At 32.7% G+C, this 20,133-nt stretch overlaps 1 protein-coding gene across 7 annotated transcripts in view; it reads left to right on the forward strand.

The window, feature by feature from the left end:
• Pde9 (phosphodiesterase 9) overlaps positions 1-20,133 on the forward strand; it is a 194,881-nt gene that overhangs the window by 81,744 nt on the left and 93,004 nt on the right. For all 7 annotated transcript variants that reach the window (XR_015547140.1, XM_087412539.1, XM_087412540.1 and 4 more), the window contains one exon: positions 10,221-10,418. The gene's annotated coding sequence lies outside the window, so the exon portion shown is untranslated. The remainder of the gene's footprint in view (positions 1-10,220; positions 10,419-20,133) is intronic.

The raw sequence follows: 20,133 nt of genomic DNA on the forward strand, positions 1-20,133 counted from the left end.
GCAGATTAATACACCAGATTTAATCGGCGTAAATTAGATCCTCGAACGTGCAAACGTTGAAATGTTTCTCCAATAAATATTCAACGGTATCAATGGTATGATAATCATGTATTTAATGATCCATTAAATTTTGATAGTGGCGGTCTGAATCTATTTCTAGTTTAATAGAATTTTGATATTGTTATACAAGTTGTTTATTAGAATTAATTAGCGCAGCGCGATGCAGGATACGCGGCAACAATGCATTATTAACGTGGATTCTGTATAGTATTGATGAATAATTTTCATAGTGCTCAAAATTTTAAACTAAGCAACATTAGAAGTTTTCTATAAGACTGCTTTAAAAGAATAAAAGTAAAAGAGAGCGACGTGATCTTATGCAAAATGAGGTGCTGTGAATGCCATGTAACTTTCGTTAACTAATTCTTTCCATGGAAAAAAATCGAGCGAAGGACAGATGAGTGTGTTAATTATTAAAAGTGTTAAATAAACCGCATGTATATAAATTCAATTATCAACAAATCGTGTAATTTTATCTTGCAGGTCATTAAGACTTTACATGTATTACATATACATATATGAGATATATTTGAATGTAATGGCTAATGGATTTGGCGAGGTTGAACACTTTTTTCACGGATTTGTATTCCATAAATTGTACACGTTTATGTTAATAAACGTTTATGTTAATAAGAAACAACTTCTTCGTGTTCTGAAACATCTTTCGTTTTTTTCCGCAAATCGATGCAGAGGCGGATGAGAGATACGACGTCGAAACGACAACCCTGGGGAAAAATGTCACGGTAGCTAAATATATCGCGTGGCTCGGACAGGAACTTGAAACGAAAAGTGTGCTACATTCGTTCGTTTCTGTTGAAAACAGAAATATACTATGTATCTTTTTGCGTATCTTTTTCCTTTCCAAACGAAATGTTTTTTTTTTGCGAATTAGTACGAATGCGTTATACTTTGTGCCATTTTGATAAGTTCTTTTTTTTTGAAATGCATGGAATATTTTCCGTAAACGAATATCGAATAAGAAAGTCTAATATAACGTTGAGTGGTATTGTACGAGCGTCTTCAAACTTCTTTGAGATTGAAGTAGTCGATGAGGGATCAAATTATCGATATCACGATGGAAATAGAGTAGCTTATTGCTGTTTTCACGTGGGCGAAATGTTCGTAGAATGCCATAGAATTCTGTTTGATATACCTAATTACTTTATTTTGCTCTCAGATGCTAATGAGTATCTTTAGTACTTTTGTTTTGTGCGTAAACTTTATTGCTTTGCGCCAGTCCACGTGCAATTTTAACGAGAGACACGTCGCGATGTGAAACTCAAGTACTTACATTCAGCGATGCTTATACAACAATTTTCCCAGCGTTTGTTGACAATATTCTGCATTAGTTCTATATAAACAAAGAAAGATTATTAAAATTTTAATCAAATCTTAAAATCTTGTGAGGTACAAGATATGGAATGGAAAAATTTTATTTGATTACCTATTGTATGAATATTGTAGAAATATCTATATTACTTTTACTAACTTCTTTTTTTCATAGACTTTATCCTCATTCTTTTATCTTTTCACTCCCAAAATGTAATTTATTGATACTACAATGTTATCTATGTGATATGCTGTTATACGGTTTTTCTTTTGTTCGGCTTTACGAGATCACAGCTATTCTCGTCGCGTTTCGCGGGTAAAGGCCGACGATACGTCTTTTTTCGTTTATCGTCTGGAAAGTAAGAATGGCCTTCTTTTTCTTTTCTCTTGCATTTCTGCGGCGCACAAAGAAATCTGATTTTTCGTCATAAGCATCACGACTTCTCGTCAGAACGCAAGAACGATAGTCAAATATACTTAGCTTCGCATGCATGTCTTCGATCTCGCCAATTATTTCTAGTTCTTTCTATCGCCGTTCTTTCTTCGGCGCGGCTTTTGATTTTTAAGAAATGTGCAACTCGCGCGGAGATAAGAAATTTTCCGTCATCGTACTCGTAGTCGCTGCATTTAGTTTCGCAATATCGTTTGCCTTAATGGCTCGCGTAGAATATAGGACTTTTAATACAGGAAAAGAATGGAATTCGATGACAGGATATGATATTGATTTTTTTATAGCAAAAATTTAGAAGATTTCGTTGTGGAATTATCTAATTTTTTTTTTGTCAAATATATTTTTTATCAAAACGATTTGGAAAAGGTAATAATTTAGATCATATTTCAACACAATTTTGTGATGAAGCAGTTAAAAAAAAAAAGGATGAAAGAAAAAAGGAGTAAAAATTTAAAATTTATGTTACAGGTATATTAATATAAAAAAACTTTTTAAAAAATTGTACGATTTTGTGTTATTAAAAGTCTAACGGAATGTTTTTTCAATAATTGAAAATGGATTCCTGGATATTAAAATGCAGATACATTCATATCGAATAAAAAGATAGTATTCTACGATTATTATCTTAGATTAGGAATTGACATTAATTTATCATCTAATTTTTTTATTTGATGCATTTTAATTAAGATGACGATACATCATTAGCTTATTTGTTCGCTCTACTTAATGTGATCGATTTGATTTAATTTGAAAACAGAACGTATTGCGACGAGTCAATTAAATTTGAAGTGATCGCCTCTTACGACTTCCTGCAGGCTTAATTGTCTCGTTACTCGTTCCGCAATTGTAGGCCGATGCAAAGGTTGGTTAGGCGTTTTACTCGGCACGAAGGTCGACAATAATTATCTCTGTTCAATGCAGATCGTAATCAATACGTTGTAATTTGTAATGCGGTGTATGTGCGACGCAGTTCAAAAGCGTCTCTTTCTACACGTTGCGATCGATTAGCTATACGTCGCTTGTCGTGCGTCAATGATAATCGCTTTTGTGAGCAAGTCATCGCAAGTCGAACTTCTTTTTCAATCTTGTTAGACCACTTTCACATATGTTAAGATATTTTTATTGGATGCTTTACGGTATTACCATATTTTTTTTTTAACTATTGATTCCTCGGCGTGAAGTCGGTCCTTACTCACGGAATATCTGATGGAAATTATGTTTACTAGGTCGTTGCATTTAACATGCTGATTTTATATTAATGAGTTTCTGAGGAAGTGGAATATTAAGTAACACTTTACATTCAGTAGCGTTTCCGCGATTTATATAATGAGGAGTCTTTTTTGTTTTGTAATCTTATTTGTTTGAAGGCAGTTGAAGATAGAAAGAATGAATGACTAGACATATGTCTGATTTTATATCGCGAATAATAAATATACTAATGTTTACGTTTGTAAAACTTTCTTACATCTCGAAAAATTGTGAAAACTAGAGTGCACATTTTTATAAGAATCATATTACTTTATATGCAATATTTAATTATTAAGAATTATTTTATAAATTTATAAGGTATTTTTTAATTCAATGGTCAACTAAATAAAGTAAGCAAATGTACGGAATAACTTAAACGCAATTGCATTTATTCATGTTGCATCGTTTCGATTTTTAATAAAAATTTTCAACAAGATGTATAAAATTTGGTAATATTTATAGAGAGACACAAATGGATAGAACTCATAAATTTGAAGTTGAAGTGAAACTGCATCGATATATATCTTCTTGCTTTTGAGTTGTCCTATACTAGTGCAAATATATTTTTGGAACGAATAGATCCAGATGAATCTCGAGTGATTTTTCCTCTCGACCTTTGCGGCATCTTTCGTGGAAAGCGTCGCCAATTTATCACCGTCATCTCGGGCGTCTCCTTTATTGAAAATGATGTCATCGTTAGTGTCATCGACGTCGCGAGTATGTCGATATTCACGTGCGAACAATTGCAGCTGTTTGCTGCGCCGAGAGACATACAAATCGTTTCCCAGTTTTCCTTACCCTCATTGTATACATACAATAGACAGTCGATCCATCTCTGATGTCTGTCTCCTACTCACTTTTACGATTTGCGGTTGTGTGAAAATATTTTCGAGTATTTTCTTCACCGAATGAATGTTGCTTCGACGATTCTTGCGAATAGAAGAGTGCACAGATTTTTCTTCCTAGTCGAATTTATTATTAAAAGAATCAGTGTAAGTCGAGTCTCTCTTCTGAGAGAATGATTTATCGTAAGTATATAAGTAGAAATATAGAATATTTATCTCAAATTTTGTGATAAAATATACATATATGTTGAATTGATATTTTGAGTTTGATATAATAGAATGAAATTATATTATAAATTAGATATTGATTTGTCAGTAACACACACAAAATTAAATGTTATTATATTACAAATTAATATAGAATAATGATCGAATTCAAAGAAGAATGCAACTTTTAATGTCGATAATTTTCAATGAGTGGTTTGTAGAATTTATTATTATTCGTTATCTTGTGCGAAATTATATTGAATTATCAGCAATAGTCTTTGAAGAAGAAACTTACAAGGTTTCCATTAACTTACGCTTAAAGATTCTGTTTGAAAGTTGTTCAAAGCGGCCCATTTTATATTCCATTTCTTTCCAATCATTCTGTAATAACAAAAGAAGGCATAAATAATTTGCTGCGGTAAATTTATTCTTCAGCTTTATCGTCGTCGAAGTTGAATGCTTCATTAAAGTTTGCAAGTATCGTACGACATTTAGTGCGATTCACTACTAAAGAGAGTTTGTCTTTGGTTGATTCTGAAGCTTCTTCTTTCGACTATGAAGAGCTTTCCACAAAAGCGTAAATATTCGTCGCTGTCTGTTTGGCTGTCTTTTTTTCTCTTTCTTTTACAAATCTTTTTATTTTTAGCTTCAACCTTTCCAACCCTGTCATTTTCTTTTCTATTATCTTAGTCACTATCTTAGTCACTCTCATCGCACTTCCCAAAGAATTGAAGTTCTCAGTACGCGATCATGCACTTACAGCGACTGACAGACCTTTTCGTTTAAAACAAAATGTCCTACTAAGAGAAGTCTCTACATTTCTCTCCACATCTTGGGTCAAGTGTCGATTTCCGATAGTTGCGAGGTAGACTAGAGAACATCCATGCAACTTGTTCGATTGGACTCGATGTTGCATGAAGTTATTAAGTAATAAGTGAATGTTGATGCAGGATGGACGAAAGTAACTTTAAAAAGTATCCATTAATATATTATTTGATTTAATTTTATTAACATAGAATTTTTCAAGATTGCAGATTCATAATTGAAATTTTTCTCTTAATGCTTTTTTTCGACGACAATTAAATTAAATGCTACTAGTTTTTAATTAATTTTAAATTATAATGAAGTAGACTACATTTTACGATTGAATGTAATGTAATTAGAATATTAACATCATGGAAGCGTAATAGACAATTTGACATACATTAATCAATATTCTTATTTGCATCTTATGAATTAAAAAAAAAAAGGATTTTTATAATTAATCTATTTTAGTTTTTAAAACTAATTTATTTGAAAATTATAAACGTGAAATTTCTAAAGTGTGTTTGTAGCAATGTGGGAGTAATTCGCGAAAGATTGAAATTTATTTTTGTCGAATAATCGTTACTTTAAAAAAGGAAATAAAACGAGTGTAAAGGGAGCGATGGAAGAAAACGAGGACGAAGTTAGTGGATGTCTCACAAGAGAGACGTTCGTCTAAGACGTCCTTGGGGTCCTCATGTCGTTGCCAAGGCAAGCGGAAAGCGAACGTAATTGTCATTGAAGTGAGAGTCGACCATCCGAGACGCACGAACGAATGCGCGATGATTCATTTATGAGCGACGTATGAATAAACGATCATACGCGAGGTAAGCCATTCATTTGCCGAATGCAGCAGTCGATGGAAGAAAAAAATAAGTGCATCGTCGCGTTTCTCGCAGCCGCTTCGAAAGTGCAAGTTTCGTCGGTTGTAGAACGAAAATCGAGGCGGAATCGAGCAAACAGAGTCTTAGGCTAAAACCCTTTAAATATGAAACGTGCGAGATGGAGCTGCGGTGTACAATTCGATCTATAACGCTCTTTGCCATTTGAGATGTAACGGAGATAATAATTCAATGCTCGCACAATGTAGGGATTCTGTATTCGCTTGCATCACAAATTGGCGAGCTTCCCGATAGAGTATACCGAGCCAAATTGGTTAGGATATTCTCGCAAACACTAAGTCGCGTATACATATTACAACGTGTCCAAAATAATATAATTCGCAAATATCACTCAATGTATATCTCTTGCTTTCTATTTCGGTACGTCCAGGTTTCGTAAGCAAGATACACGAAAGCGCAAATGTAGATGTTATAGAATGGCAGAGTCGCGAGAGAAAATACGAAGATGGGATTCTGAGAATTCTTGGCATCTTCGGGGATGTCAAGCCTTTACTTTTATACGAATCTCTGTTGTACGCGTCACGTGGTCTGACGAGCATACTTCGGTGAATATTGGGGCGCTCTTGAAAAATCGAGCACGCTCATCGTCCGATCAGAATTGAATCTGAATAAGCAGTTGAATACGTATTGAAGAGAGCTTTTTTTGTCATAGAAATAAAGTAGTTTTTCTATCGTTCGTATATCTCTTCGCCCACAAGTTTTCTTCATATCTGAATGTTGGATCGATCGGCGTTTGCATTCAGGCCATTCATTCTCCCACACGATTCCTAAGAGATATTGCTCGCGATAAGTACCAAATGATTAATAATTATGTCGTCATCGATCATTTCTGAGAGATCATTTCTTGTTTCTCACTCTGATCTAAGTATATTGAATTTCGAATATATCCTATAATTTTTCAGTACGCAATTTATTATACCGACCTCTTTTTTCCAAATTCCTTTTAAGTTTTCAGTCGACAGCATTCCAAATATTTGTATTCTTCGTGACGGATATAGAATAAACGTTGAATTAATATTGACTTGAAAGGTAAAGCTAATATTTGACAGTTAATAACTTTGTTCCGTAAATTAGAAAAGCAAGTGTTAAAGTATCGAGACAATCGAAAGAGATAGAAAGATATTTTATATATATATATATATATATATATATATATATATATATAAATATTAGGTATTTATAATTTATTCTTATTTCAAGACCGTTTTAAATGATGTCTTAAGACCTGGTATTCATAGTCTGTTCTTATTTTAAGACCGTCTTAAGTAATGTTTTAAGATGCTAATACTCCTTGATTGATTCATCTTAAGACTGTCCTTAAGATAGTCTTAAATATAAAATCGACTAAGTATACTGTCAAGGACAGTACAGCTCTTTGATTGGTTCATGACATTTTAAGATTGTACTTAAGACAGTATTAAATATAAGAATCGCGACTATAAATACCGGCCATAGAATACCATAAAGAATAATTAAAGGATAATTTTAAGAAAAAAAAAATGAATATTTTCGATGAAATAAATTTTATATGTTGGAACTTGGAACGTCGACAGTAATAAATAATTTGAATAAGTAAATAACGTCATGTAAGACAAACGGATGTGGGTTTGTAGCATGGGTTAATGGGAGCTGATAGCTAAAGGCAAAATGATAAAAACGAACAACTCATGATGCGTGAGACGAAGTAAGTTCCTTATCGGGACTGCGTAGTATCCCTGTCGTTCTCGATCCATAGTATTCGTAACGGCTCTTAATATCCTTCCGCGGGTGCGATATGCAAACGTAACCCACATTCGGCAGTACGTAAATATTTATCGTCCCGGATCCTACATAGCTCGCAAACTTAATGAACTACCGTGCTAATCTAGTCTCGGTATAATGAGAACCCGTTCCATAGTTATTGTTCCGTCGCGAAAGTTGTTACTTCGACGTATTAACTCCGTAACTCGGATAAGGAAATGGTGTGATTATAACTAAATGGTGTAAGCGAACGGAAAGGGATCATATTGTAACTGTAAAACTATACATTGACGGATTATATCAGAAGTTTATTATTTATACTATAAAGTCAAATAAATTTTAACAATGGAATTTAATTTAAGATTTAATTTACGAGAGACAGGTGGTGTACGAAAATCGAGATTCTAGGATGAAAGAGTTTATTTTGCGGTAATTCTTCGTGCTCTCTATAAAAGCTGCAGTTTCAAGTTAAAATCTGTAATTGAATGGACATTTTGATGGTTCCATGTGCAATAAACAGCGGCATTAAAGTACGGAAAGCACCTTTGGAGAACAACATTTAATTTGCTACCAATTTTACGACATACAGCCACAGAACGAGCGAATAGACGCATCGATGACGGTCCGTGGCGATCTTAATCGTTTGTTTTACGAGCTCGTAAAATATGGTATTAAGTTCTATTACGGACGTTAAACAGCGAGAAACCACTGTTGGTCATACCGAAGTTCTTGTCGGTTACGTAATTGGGTAGAGCCTGACAAAGTTAGCGCAAGACTGTTTCCCGTAAAGTTCAGGTCAAGCTTGAAATCGCTTGTGCGTTTGCGAATGCATAACGAAGAATAATAAAGAAGATAGGAAGACGTAATAAGAAGAGAGAATATGAAATAATAAAGGAGGAATTTATAAGACAATTAAGACATCAAGATGTGGTTTCGACTTTCTTTCTTTGACTTTGAAATATTAATTTAGAACGTGATTATTATGTGATGTTCTATAATTCTGTGTAATTGTGGAATGCACATAAATATATTTTTTTTTGCGTAAAGAATACTATTTTTATAAAGTACATATTTTCCTTACTTCCTCATTTAATAATATATGGAGAGAATTTTGTTTTAAAATTTACCTTGAAAATATGGTAGTTGTGGTACAATACAATGTTTTAAAGATTTTTATCATGCATTTCAGTAAAAATTAATTAAACTTATTTTATACTTTATTGTAGTTTTATTAATGAATGAGAGATTTACATTAAAATTCTTGGAAATACAATGTTGTCCCACGACTATCATATTTTCAGGGTAAACTCTAAGAAAAAAATTAATGAAAGGTCATTTAAATTAAAAAATTCGATTAAAAAACAATTAAGTAATTTACGTGATTAAATAATAAAAAGAAAAATGTTATTTTTTTATGTAATATAGTTGTTAATCTGTATAGTTATATTATATTCACAAAGATTATATTCCACAAATCTCTTTTTTTCTCTTTTTCTCTATTTTTTATTTCAAGAAATCTATCAGATACGAATCGTTCCACTTGTCTGTCAAATTAATCAACTGAAATGAGAATGTACTTTGTAACTTTCTAAGGGAAGAAAATTGCTGCTCGATTCCAAGAGAGATACCGGCGTTGAGGTGTTTGAAGACGATACGAAAGCGGAAAATCGACTCTCGAGTACCGACTTGGCACGTTGCCAATCTCGTTGAGAAACGGAGACACTACCGTGGGTGGTCCTCTTAATTAACTTGTTTCGCCGCGCACTTGAATGCGTGCAGAAGACTACGTGACGACATTCGACAAATCTGTGCGCATTAGTCCTCTTACGCATCACATTAAACCACCCGCCGGATCTGTCGTTTAATTCTCATTTCCTCATTTCAAATTGACCGCATACTGAATAAAGAGCTTTTTGTCATCAAAGAGTATATCTAAAAAAAAGGGTATCAATTTGTTGCAGTAGCAACCATTTCATTCGTGTGCCTTCGAATCGTTATTTTTGAGATTAGTATTTATAGCTTATAATTTTGTTTAAGTACAGATTAAAAAATTTTCAAGATTTGTGTTTGAATTTTATGACAACTTTGTGTATATATGTATATATTGTAGATACAAAAGAAAACTACGATTATAGTTACTAAATATTTTACAATGGAGAGATACTGTTTCGAAAATTTATTTATTTAAAATCATCCCAAAAATGTCAGTCTTTCGTTTTTCTGTAACTGTTGTTTAATAGAAAAAAACAATAAAATCGATATTAATTATTTTAACAGAAGTTATGATATATTATGTAAGCTGTATACTTAGAATAATCAAATTTTGTAATTTTTAATGTATTATATAACAATTTGATAAATCCTTTTAATATTGCTCTGTATTGTGCATACATTTCATACATTTGTTCTTTATATAAATATAAAAGATCTGGCAAAAAAAATCGTACACAAGATTTATCGGATAAATTAGATCTGTTCGTTTACATTATCGTCATTACATTATCAAACTTATATTGTAGACACTTAAGACACATTTTTTCATCAGCTATTGTACACTACAGATAAATAATATTTCCGAGATGTTTCGTAATCTAATCTAATCTAATCTCTGATTGCGATTGGTTTGTTTTTTAGATCATTACATCGTTCAGGAGTCATGGCCTTCTATTTGACGAGAACAAATTTTGTAGCTTGAACTGAGAAACGTTGTACTGGTTGGATTTGTGCGAAGATTACTGATCTTGAAAATTTCTTCGAGGAGAAAAGGAAGAAAAGGAAGTCTTTGAAGAAGAGGCGCATAAGAACCCGAAGAAATAAAAGGCGGAGATAAACGTAAGTCCTTTTATGTTTAGCGTTGTTATTACTCTTTCATAGACAATTTGATTGTCTATCTGAGAGTTGTATACATACAATTGAAAGAGCATATTACAAAGTGTGCGTGATACCGCAATATTCCAATAACAAAATTTAAATTATTCTTTTGTTTCTTCAAGTAAGAATTTGATATTAGCGTTTCTTGATATAAGTACATCTCATGTTTTTTTCTTTGAGATGATCTTGTCGTAAAAAAAAAATTTGGTTGCTTTGTATGTGAAAAGAACAAAAAATAATTTTCAATGAATAAATACGGAACATATTACCTAATATTCGCGTAGCTTGTCGTCCAGTTGTTCATCTATTGTAGGGTATTTAAATATCAAAATTTTTATCACCCGTTATTCAATTGGTTCGTGGGATGAGCGCGTTTTCGCTTTAAGTAAGCTCCAAGAGATTTCTCGGAGTTATCCCGGTGAGAGAGTCCGCTATTCCACCATAATGGACTACCTCCACAAGATTGCACCTGCGGGATTTATACGGGGTGGCACGCGGTACATTCCGGTATTTACCAGCTCCCTTAGTTCCTTGTAGAAGTGTCGCTGAGCCAAATGGAGAGCTCTCCGTTGATCTAAAAATAGTTTTCGCACAAAAAGAAAAGCACCTCATATATTCTCCGCGAGAAAGGATGAAAGAAGATCTTCGTCAGGCCGTGTGCTATAGTTACTGATTAGGAAGATATACGAGAAACGTGACGAAGTGATAATACTGTCGTCACGATTCGAAAAAATTAATGAAATTTAATGAAATTAATTTATTCAAACTGCGCGTTGATTATTACTATAATTGAAATTACAACGTGAAATCTTACATTAGTGGTATTAAATAATTCTTTTTCTATCGAATGACGAATAATTTACGTGAATAGTTTGATAAGTAACTGTTTTTTTTTTTTACTAAAATTCGATTTATTTTTCAACATGGTCTAACTTAGCAAAAAAAATTTTTTTTAAATTACTAACTTATCTTAACTTAAACTGTCCACGTATTATTATAGATAAACTCGTGTAGTTAATATAAAAAAATAATATTTAGTTAATTACGTTTTATTTTAATTCTTTCAAAAAGTTGCTTTGATTTATTTAAGATTTATTAGCGGATAAACTGTTGGTAATGCAATATTCAATAAATTCGAGTCATAGTTTGAAAGTCATATTTTTGAAAATTTATATTTTTAACGTTAACGTGACGTTAACAAAATAGCTTTTAAGAATATATTGCGATATGACTTTTAGTTAATTGTATTGTCCTTAAAAGCAGTAAAGTGACCCCAGACAAGTGAACACTCATACCTTAATCGTTGTTTTTTATCTTGAAGAATTCTGCGACTTAATGTGACATACTCGGGATCGTAAAATGTTTTATTATTACTTTGCGATAAACTTAGTAAACATTTGTAATTTCCTTCGTTTTTCGCAATTTGTCAAAATTAGTATCGTTCTGAAAACAATACGATGTTATCGTCAATACGGAAAGACTATGGAAAAAAACTAAATTTTAGTAGATATATTTCATTTGCATATATATTTTTGATAGAACTTGACTCCTTTACTTTCTCGCTGACACATCAATTAATGAGACATTCTGCTTTTAAATGTTGCTACAGTAAATTGCGTACATTAGAATAACTGCCGCATTTATCATTATCGCTGGAATATATGTACTAGACTTTGTTTACAACGAATGAAAATTGACTATAATTGACTATATAATGTAAATTAGTTGCATCACGACAAATGTACGGCGAGTGGTAATATATTACATAAATAATTATTAGAGATCAATAATTTCTTGCTGAGTGAGACGGCGTGATTAAGTCTTTTTTCTAGTTTTTATCATAACGATTCAAAGTCTGCATATCTACTTGCTGTTTCAAGGTGTCACCGTATTTTGCTTCTGCATAGTTGATGAATGATGCATTTTAAATCGCTCAAGCTGCAATATTTACAATTTCTTGTTGGGATTTTCTAGAGGAGGTGAGGAAGCGAGAGAATATTTGTCGCCTTATGATTGGGGTAAAATTCTGCGGATTTGTGGAATATTTGAGCCATAAATATGTTTATGTATCATTCGCGCCTCATCTCTTTTCAAAAATACGATATTTTAGATCTGAAAATACATTGTTATTTTTCTTATCTTTTAATATTAGGATAATATTTCGTAAATTATAATATTAAGTGAAATTTTCGGAAAATCTTAGTTATGTAAATTTCTAGCATTTAAATTATGTTGAAGTTTTTTTTTTTATTAAAGAAATATTTTTTTTATCTTTTATAATTGAAACAATGAAATAATTTATTGGTGGAGAACCACAGAGATTGTGGCAAGAAGGTGTGCTCATAATAAAAATCACTGACGCGACATTTTTCCAATATTAAAGAAAAACAGCTTTCTAACGCTTAACGCGTTTGAAATGTTCTGCCTTCAATTATGATTGTCCGTTGTAACAGAGCGAGATCCAATCGGTGATGTAAAAGGCCTGCGGGGCTTTTTCTCTGTTAATTGATACCTAGCTACTGTCAAGTAAATTAAATCCTCATTAACACGTTCGAAAGGGAGATCCTTTACTGACAATCTACCGATTCATTACTGGTGTCCTTTTGTTACATTCGTGGCAACGTTCGCAACGTTTCTACTTTGGTTACGTTATCTTCTATTCTTTATTATAGATTTCTCTGTCAGAAATTCAATCACCTTCTGCAACTTATACTCCTATTATCAGACAATGCAGAAAGATAATATCCTCTTAATGTTATAGAGAAGAGAAAGCTTTTACGTTACTATTCTTTTCTTTCAATTTAAATTTTGTCTTTATTTTTTTTATTTCTGGTTTAGTTATATGGGACTGATTATAAACTAGCCAACTAGCTAATTATTTAATTAAATTAAATATTTAAAATAAAAATGTAAATAATTTTAAGTATTTTATTAGGGACTTAAGCAAAATATTAATATCTAAACATTATAACATTAAATTAATTTCTTTTAAAAAAGATTTAGTGGGTAATACAAAATCTGTGTCGCATTTTTAATACTTAAACTTACAATTAGTAATTAAGCATCAAATATTATTAAAGAAAGTTCACTGGACATTAGCAGAATATTAAATCTGATAACGCAATACAAAATTTGATTGAATGTTTTCAATTAAAGTTAGTTAGTAAGAAATTTAAATTTTTACTGAAAAAATTATTAAAATGAAATAATTTATATTTAATAAGAGATATGCATTTTCCTAAATTTTCTGTTTAGATAAAAACTTCCTCTATATATGGTAATCGAATGCTAAGAGAACGACAGAGGGAAAACTTTCTTCATCTTGAACTTTTCTCTTTGCTTGCATGGTTTGCTTTGTTTCTTGGTACATATATTCATGCACATACACTCACTCATGTAAAAACGCATGTAAAACGACGCAAGTCATTTTTAGAGAGCTTATGCTGTGAGACAGTCTCCTCTCTGTGGTTCCATCCATTTAAGTTTCGCGGTTTTATTTTAAGTTATATAAAGCTTCGTACACACACACACACACACACACACACACACACACACACACACACACACACACACACACACACACACACACACACACACACACACACACACACACACACACACACACACACACACACACACACACACACACACACACACACACACACACACACACACACACACACACACACACACACACACACACACACACATGCATATGTAAGATATATTATAAGATATCATTATATTATTATTCATATCATTATATCATTGATATCATTATATTATACCATACATACGCATGTGTGTGTGCGTATGCCGTAGCGTATCGGTTTTATCCGATTGATGCAACTAAATTGAACAATTGCAATCTCCTGGAAACTTATGAGATTTTATATGCTGCTACTCTTTTGTCGCCAAATTGTTTTCTAGTATCGGACAAGAAGCAGATAGTGAAATCGATCGCTCATGAGGATTTCATATCACGGAAGTAAGAAAATCATTTTTATAATATCCTCGGTATAAATATAAAGTTCACTGAGAATAAATCATTTCGCCTTAACTAATTTACTAATGTGCTTAAAATAAAATATATTTCCTGAAAGAATTCATACATACCACCAGCAACGTACTTCAAATCGCGTATTCTGAAGATTAATTAAAGCCGTAAATTTCAACGTGAAAACATCGAGGTCACGAGTTTCCGAGTCATAAGCGATCAAAAATGAAATTGACGTATTTATGCTTGTTAATATATAAATTCATATTTAATTCTATTTACATGTTTATCTATCAGTCATTCCATTATTAATTTCCACAGCTCGAGTAATTAATTATTCCGCTGAAGAGATTTATTTTTCAAATTTAAATTTGAAGAACAAAGTTTATCTTTATTCTGCACGGAAGAGGTAGTTTATTATTATTCCGTTCCGGATGCGCGTATCGCGAAATGAAAAAATATTTGCCGCATGTTATATTGCAGGATACGTTAAACATTACATGGAACGGTATTTTGTCTAAACGTACGTTGGACGCTCGGCGCGGTCGGCGTTATGTTTACATTGCTTTGTTATCCGGCGTGACTCGAAGAGGTACACAACGACACAAGGCGTATTGCGTAGGTCGCATTACTCTTCGGAACACGAGCGTGACAAGTGTTGAGATACATCAAGCGCGATCTGTCGCTACGATTATTGTAATGAACGATTAATTATCAGCATGCGATTGATAAGCTTTCGCGATCAACAACGTAAGACTCTCAGGATGACAGGTTGATTATCGAAGCTGATATTCGCGCGATCTAATCATTTAAGACGAAAGAGGGGGGGGGGGGGAGTGAAGGACGGCGAGAATTGTAGAATATTATTTCATCGCGATGGATTATTATTATGGTAGCGTTGAAATTGCTTGAATTTGCACAACGCGTCTTGAACTTTTTAATTCATGTGTATAAATATATAATAATTCGTTCGTCTCTTTTTTGAAGCGCGGAGCGCAGCACACGAATCGTCGGATCAAATAACTGAAACTAAAATATAGAAATAGCTTTAGTAACAATATTTCGTGTATATTTCTCGTACGATGTCGTATATTCTATGCAGTTGCATGTCACGTTTAATGTCGGGAGTGCCGTGTAAAGTGCCTCGCGATCGTATTTAACCACGTTTTCACGAGTGAGTGTTGCGTAAAACGACTGAGTGCAACGGAGTAACATCGTATATACACATCATACAGGCCCTAGAGAATGTAAAATTTGGCGTTTTGTTTTTCATAGAATTGTAAAAAAACTCGCAATATCGTAGCAACAATAATTTCAAGTACAAAATTCGATATAATTGCAAATTCTCGCGTTTTCTCAGAATTAAAGAGATTTAGATCTGTAATATTGATAAAGTTCCGATAATCAGATCTGAAGTTCTATCATCATGCAACACTTTAATCAGATTTGATTTTAATTTTATTCAAAACAGATGATGATTGTTAGTTATCATCTTGCTACTGCATGTTGAGATTTTGTATAATGCTTTTTTTTTTAATTACAATGAATGCAAAAAGTATTTGTACAGAGAAAAAAAACTTTTTTTTTAAAAAAAAAACTTTATTAAAAAAAAACATTAACTAGCAATTTAGTAACAAAAAATAAAATAAATTATATGTATATTTTTCAAAGTTATTTTAACTGAAAAGATAATACGTAATAATTACAATATATGTTATCTTTAAAATAAGTGAAAATGAAAAGTTTTATTATCGGCACGAAAAGTATTCGTGCAGTGGAGAAATTTAATTTCTAAGATCACGAGAATCTCTCATTTGTTTATAATGTTCTCATTGTATAAAATTGTTAATTAATATTTTTAATAGATAAAACTTTTTTTATAAAAATTTCCCTCGTATGAATACTTTTTGTACTCATCGTAGCTTATTATTGATATTATTATTGATTCTGTTTTATATATCGTATTTAGATTTTTTGAAAATTCGTCTAATTTAGAGACCACATGCGTATAATTGTTTTACGCGTATGGCAATGCAGTAACGTGTTTATGCTAAATGCGACGTTAAGCAATCGTCAAGGCAATTCGTGCTGTGTGTTGATGCGTACATGCAAATGAGAAACGCATACTACGTCGTTCATAGGCAAATAAGTGTGTGATTAAGGCAGTGTGAGAAATACATCAAGAGTCTTCGCTCGTTTCGCCTCGTCGGTAGTGCGAATGATCGTTGAATACCGTTTCTAACCGATACTATATAATTTCGTCGATCAAGCTCCCGCTATTTAATGTTTGCGATTCGCATGGGATTGGAGTCGTGTAAATTTTGTGCGAAAAAGTTTTAATTAAATTGAATTTGAAATGGTCAAGTCACTTCGATTGAAAGGCCATCGCATAGATTGGATTAAAAACCGGCTGTTTTAGCGTAACGCTGATTCAAAAAATATCGAAAAAGTATACACACACTATTTTGACAGATTTTGTTTAATTAAACGTACTTTTTTTATGCGTTCCATGAGACTCTTTAGATAAGATACTAATCATTTATCAAATTAAAGAAATCTCGATGTTTTTGAATATTAAATTTGATCGTTTACTGTCTATTATACTCGATGCTTTATTACGCAGTTATGCAAAATATGAATTCAAGAAACTTTTTACACAAAGGTTGTGCTGATTTTTCTCGCGTTTTCTCTTTCACAAATTCAATTACCTCTCTGCTAATAATCCCGATCAGCAGGTGGAAGCAAATAATATAAAGCGTTGTTTCTTTATTTTACCGTCGACAATATCGTCTAGTTTAATGAAAATAACTTCCTCTCTCATGAATTTTATATTGAATGCCTAAATATAAAAGATAGAATATTTAAAAGAATTGATTTATCTACAACAAATGCATATTGTTCAATATTAACAATAAAAGAAGAAGCAATAATATCACTAATTGAAAAAAATTTATAATTGTAATTAAAGACTAAAACAAATTCTGAGATTTTTTTAAGTTTTGCTAATTTTTTCTGGCTAGTTGCGTAGAACAACTTCATGTTTTTGCTGGCAACGTGATTGATATAAAATCAACTTTTAATTATCGTGATTTGTTTCTACCGTAAAGTCGACGTTCGAAAGAACTTCGAAGAAACTTAGGTTTAACTTTTTGAGTTACGTGTCGCATTAGAGATTAATACATTTGCGATTTATATCCTCGGAATTGCAGTCTCAGTCGCCAGCGATTTTTCTTTATTTTCTCGAGGCAAGTACGTGACAACGTCGGCTTACGGTTCATCACGTGATTCGATATTGGTAGTTCACGTCTTTTAACAGCATTCGTCGTCGTCGTCGTCGTCGTCGTCGTCGTCGTCGTCGTCGTCCAATGAGTAATGTCCGGCACAGCTTTCCGCTAAGGATCTAAGGAGGATTTGTAAGCGCGACCGCGATGGGACCACCGACGATGATCCTTTTGCTTGAAGTCTGATCGTGCATGCGTTTATCTAATTGCCGCGATTATCGTCTGTACAAGGAATTCATTAAGTCGATGCTGTTGGCGATATTCCATCTGTGTGGCGGATGTTATATGAATTCTCTCTATCGAGTTTAAATTATTTCCACGATAGTCAGAGAAGGTCTGGTATTGAAAACCAATATCAATGGAAATCTATGATTTTATCAAATTTTATCACGAAAATTTACAATCAAACTGCATTAATTAAAAAATTTGTATACACGATTTATTTAGCGATTTATTTATTAAGACACGTATACAAAAAATAATATCTCAAAATATTAAAAAATATTTTTGAAAACTATTAACTCGAATATTTTGACACTTTTTTTGAAGGACCTTCAATTTTTTAAATATAATTTGATAGCTTTTATGTAAAAGGCGTATTGTGATGGAAAAATTGAAGTCACGGACAGCGGCTAGTATAAAGGGCGAGTTTTAAAGAGACTGCATCAAATCGTATGCAGACAGTAGTCTACTTGATATTCCACCGAGTGCAGGTGGTGTCTTCGCGCGACTGCAAATTGTGGCATTAACGCTCGATCGCTCATTGTTTGTTGACGATGGTGCAGCCTAATATGATCGATTTGTCACTGGATCCGCAGAGCGATCGTGAGTCAAATGCGAGCCGACCGGAACGACGCTGCGGACAAATTTAGGATTGCGCTGCAGATTTATAGAATGGAATTGGATTTTGCGCCTTCCGTAGATTCACTCGATCTCTGCTGTCCGGAACGCAATATTCGACGAATCTGCGTATTCGACGCATGCATTTTCAATAACAAAATTAGAGGGTCAAACTGAATGACGAATATGCATGAACAATAAAAAAATTTTTTTATTTTTTCCTACACACGTATGCATTATTTATAAAAAGATAACCGAATCTTTTTTTCTAACTGCAGGTACGAAACTTGGTAAAGTTACTTTACAGCAATGCACTTTGTGTCAATAAATGCAATAATATCACTTCGATACACTGAAAGCAAATATCTTTAAAATATCCTTGTTTTACTTCTACATTGAGAACAAATTGTACTAAATTTTAGTAAATATTTATTTGAACAGTGCCGATTAAACATTTACTTACAGTAAGCAAATGTGTACTTAATAAAACGAAATGACAGTTAAATCAAATAAATGGTTCTTGTACCAAGTAAATATATATATATTTTTGTATTTAATAAATATTTAGTTGGCGCTATTCAAACAAATGATTTATTTAAAATTTAATATTTTTTTTCAGTACAATTCTAACGAAAAAATATTTTCATATTTTTGTATACAGAGAATTGCACATTCTATACGTTTATATATTTGTTAATTGAACACGAACGGATTCAGTATATTGTAGTGAAAATTTAAAGAGAAATAAACGGACGCATTTCGCGAGTTTCGCACGAAACGGGGACGGAATGAGGATATTAGATGGCTTTCTCACGGGAGTGAGATATCTTCACGTTAGCTTAACAAATGGTTCGGACATTCCGGAACGAGATATTGGGTGTTCGTAAAGTCTCTCTTGGGTCTCACAATTGCGCTGTAAGTATAGGCTATCTGACGATGCGATCCTACAAAATCATTGCTTGCTAGATTCTCCGGTCTTTCTTCGGGATCTTCGTAGTTCACTCACGTTTTCGCGGAGTCCGCGGAGGGATTTTCATACTGGATGCGCCGAGAGCATTGCAAAACTTGTCGATGCTAGAGTTTCCTGAGCTTCTAGTATATTAGCGTTAATGCGTAAATTTGATATACAGAATGTCAGTGAAGAGAAGTTTGTTAGACTTTGGAAACCCATTTGAGTTAAGTAAATATGTAGAATCATGTATGATTGCAGTTTGCTAGTTGACATTAGTAATTAATCGAAATAATGAAAAACAAAGCAGAATAGTAAAGAGAGTAGATATTTTCAGCAACGAATGTAAGAAAAAGTAGTCAATAGATATGGATGTTAATAAATTTTAATAAGCAAAGAATAATCCATTATTGATTTTAGCGAATGTGTTGTTGTTTAAGTATCATCACCTGTTGTTCTTTTCAAAGATGACTCGCTGTGTTTCCAAACTAGATGTAATTTAGATCTCGAGTGTGATACAAGATTGTTTGTTTTGCTTCAACTTGATCTTGCGAGACTTATGAATGCTTGAAGCATGGCAATCTGCCAAGTGGCTTTAATTATGAGATT

The sequence above is a fragment of the Acromyrmex echinatior genome, chromosome 13 (genome assembly GCF_024713525.1).
Source record: "Acromyrmex echinatior isolate Ae372 chromosome 13, ASM2471352v2, whole genome shotgun sequence".
Classification (NCBI taxonomy): domain Eukaryota; kingdom Metazoa; phylum Arthropoda; class Insecta; order Hymenoptera; family Formicidae; genus Acromyrmex; species Acromyrmex echinatior.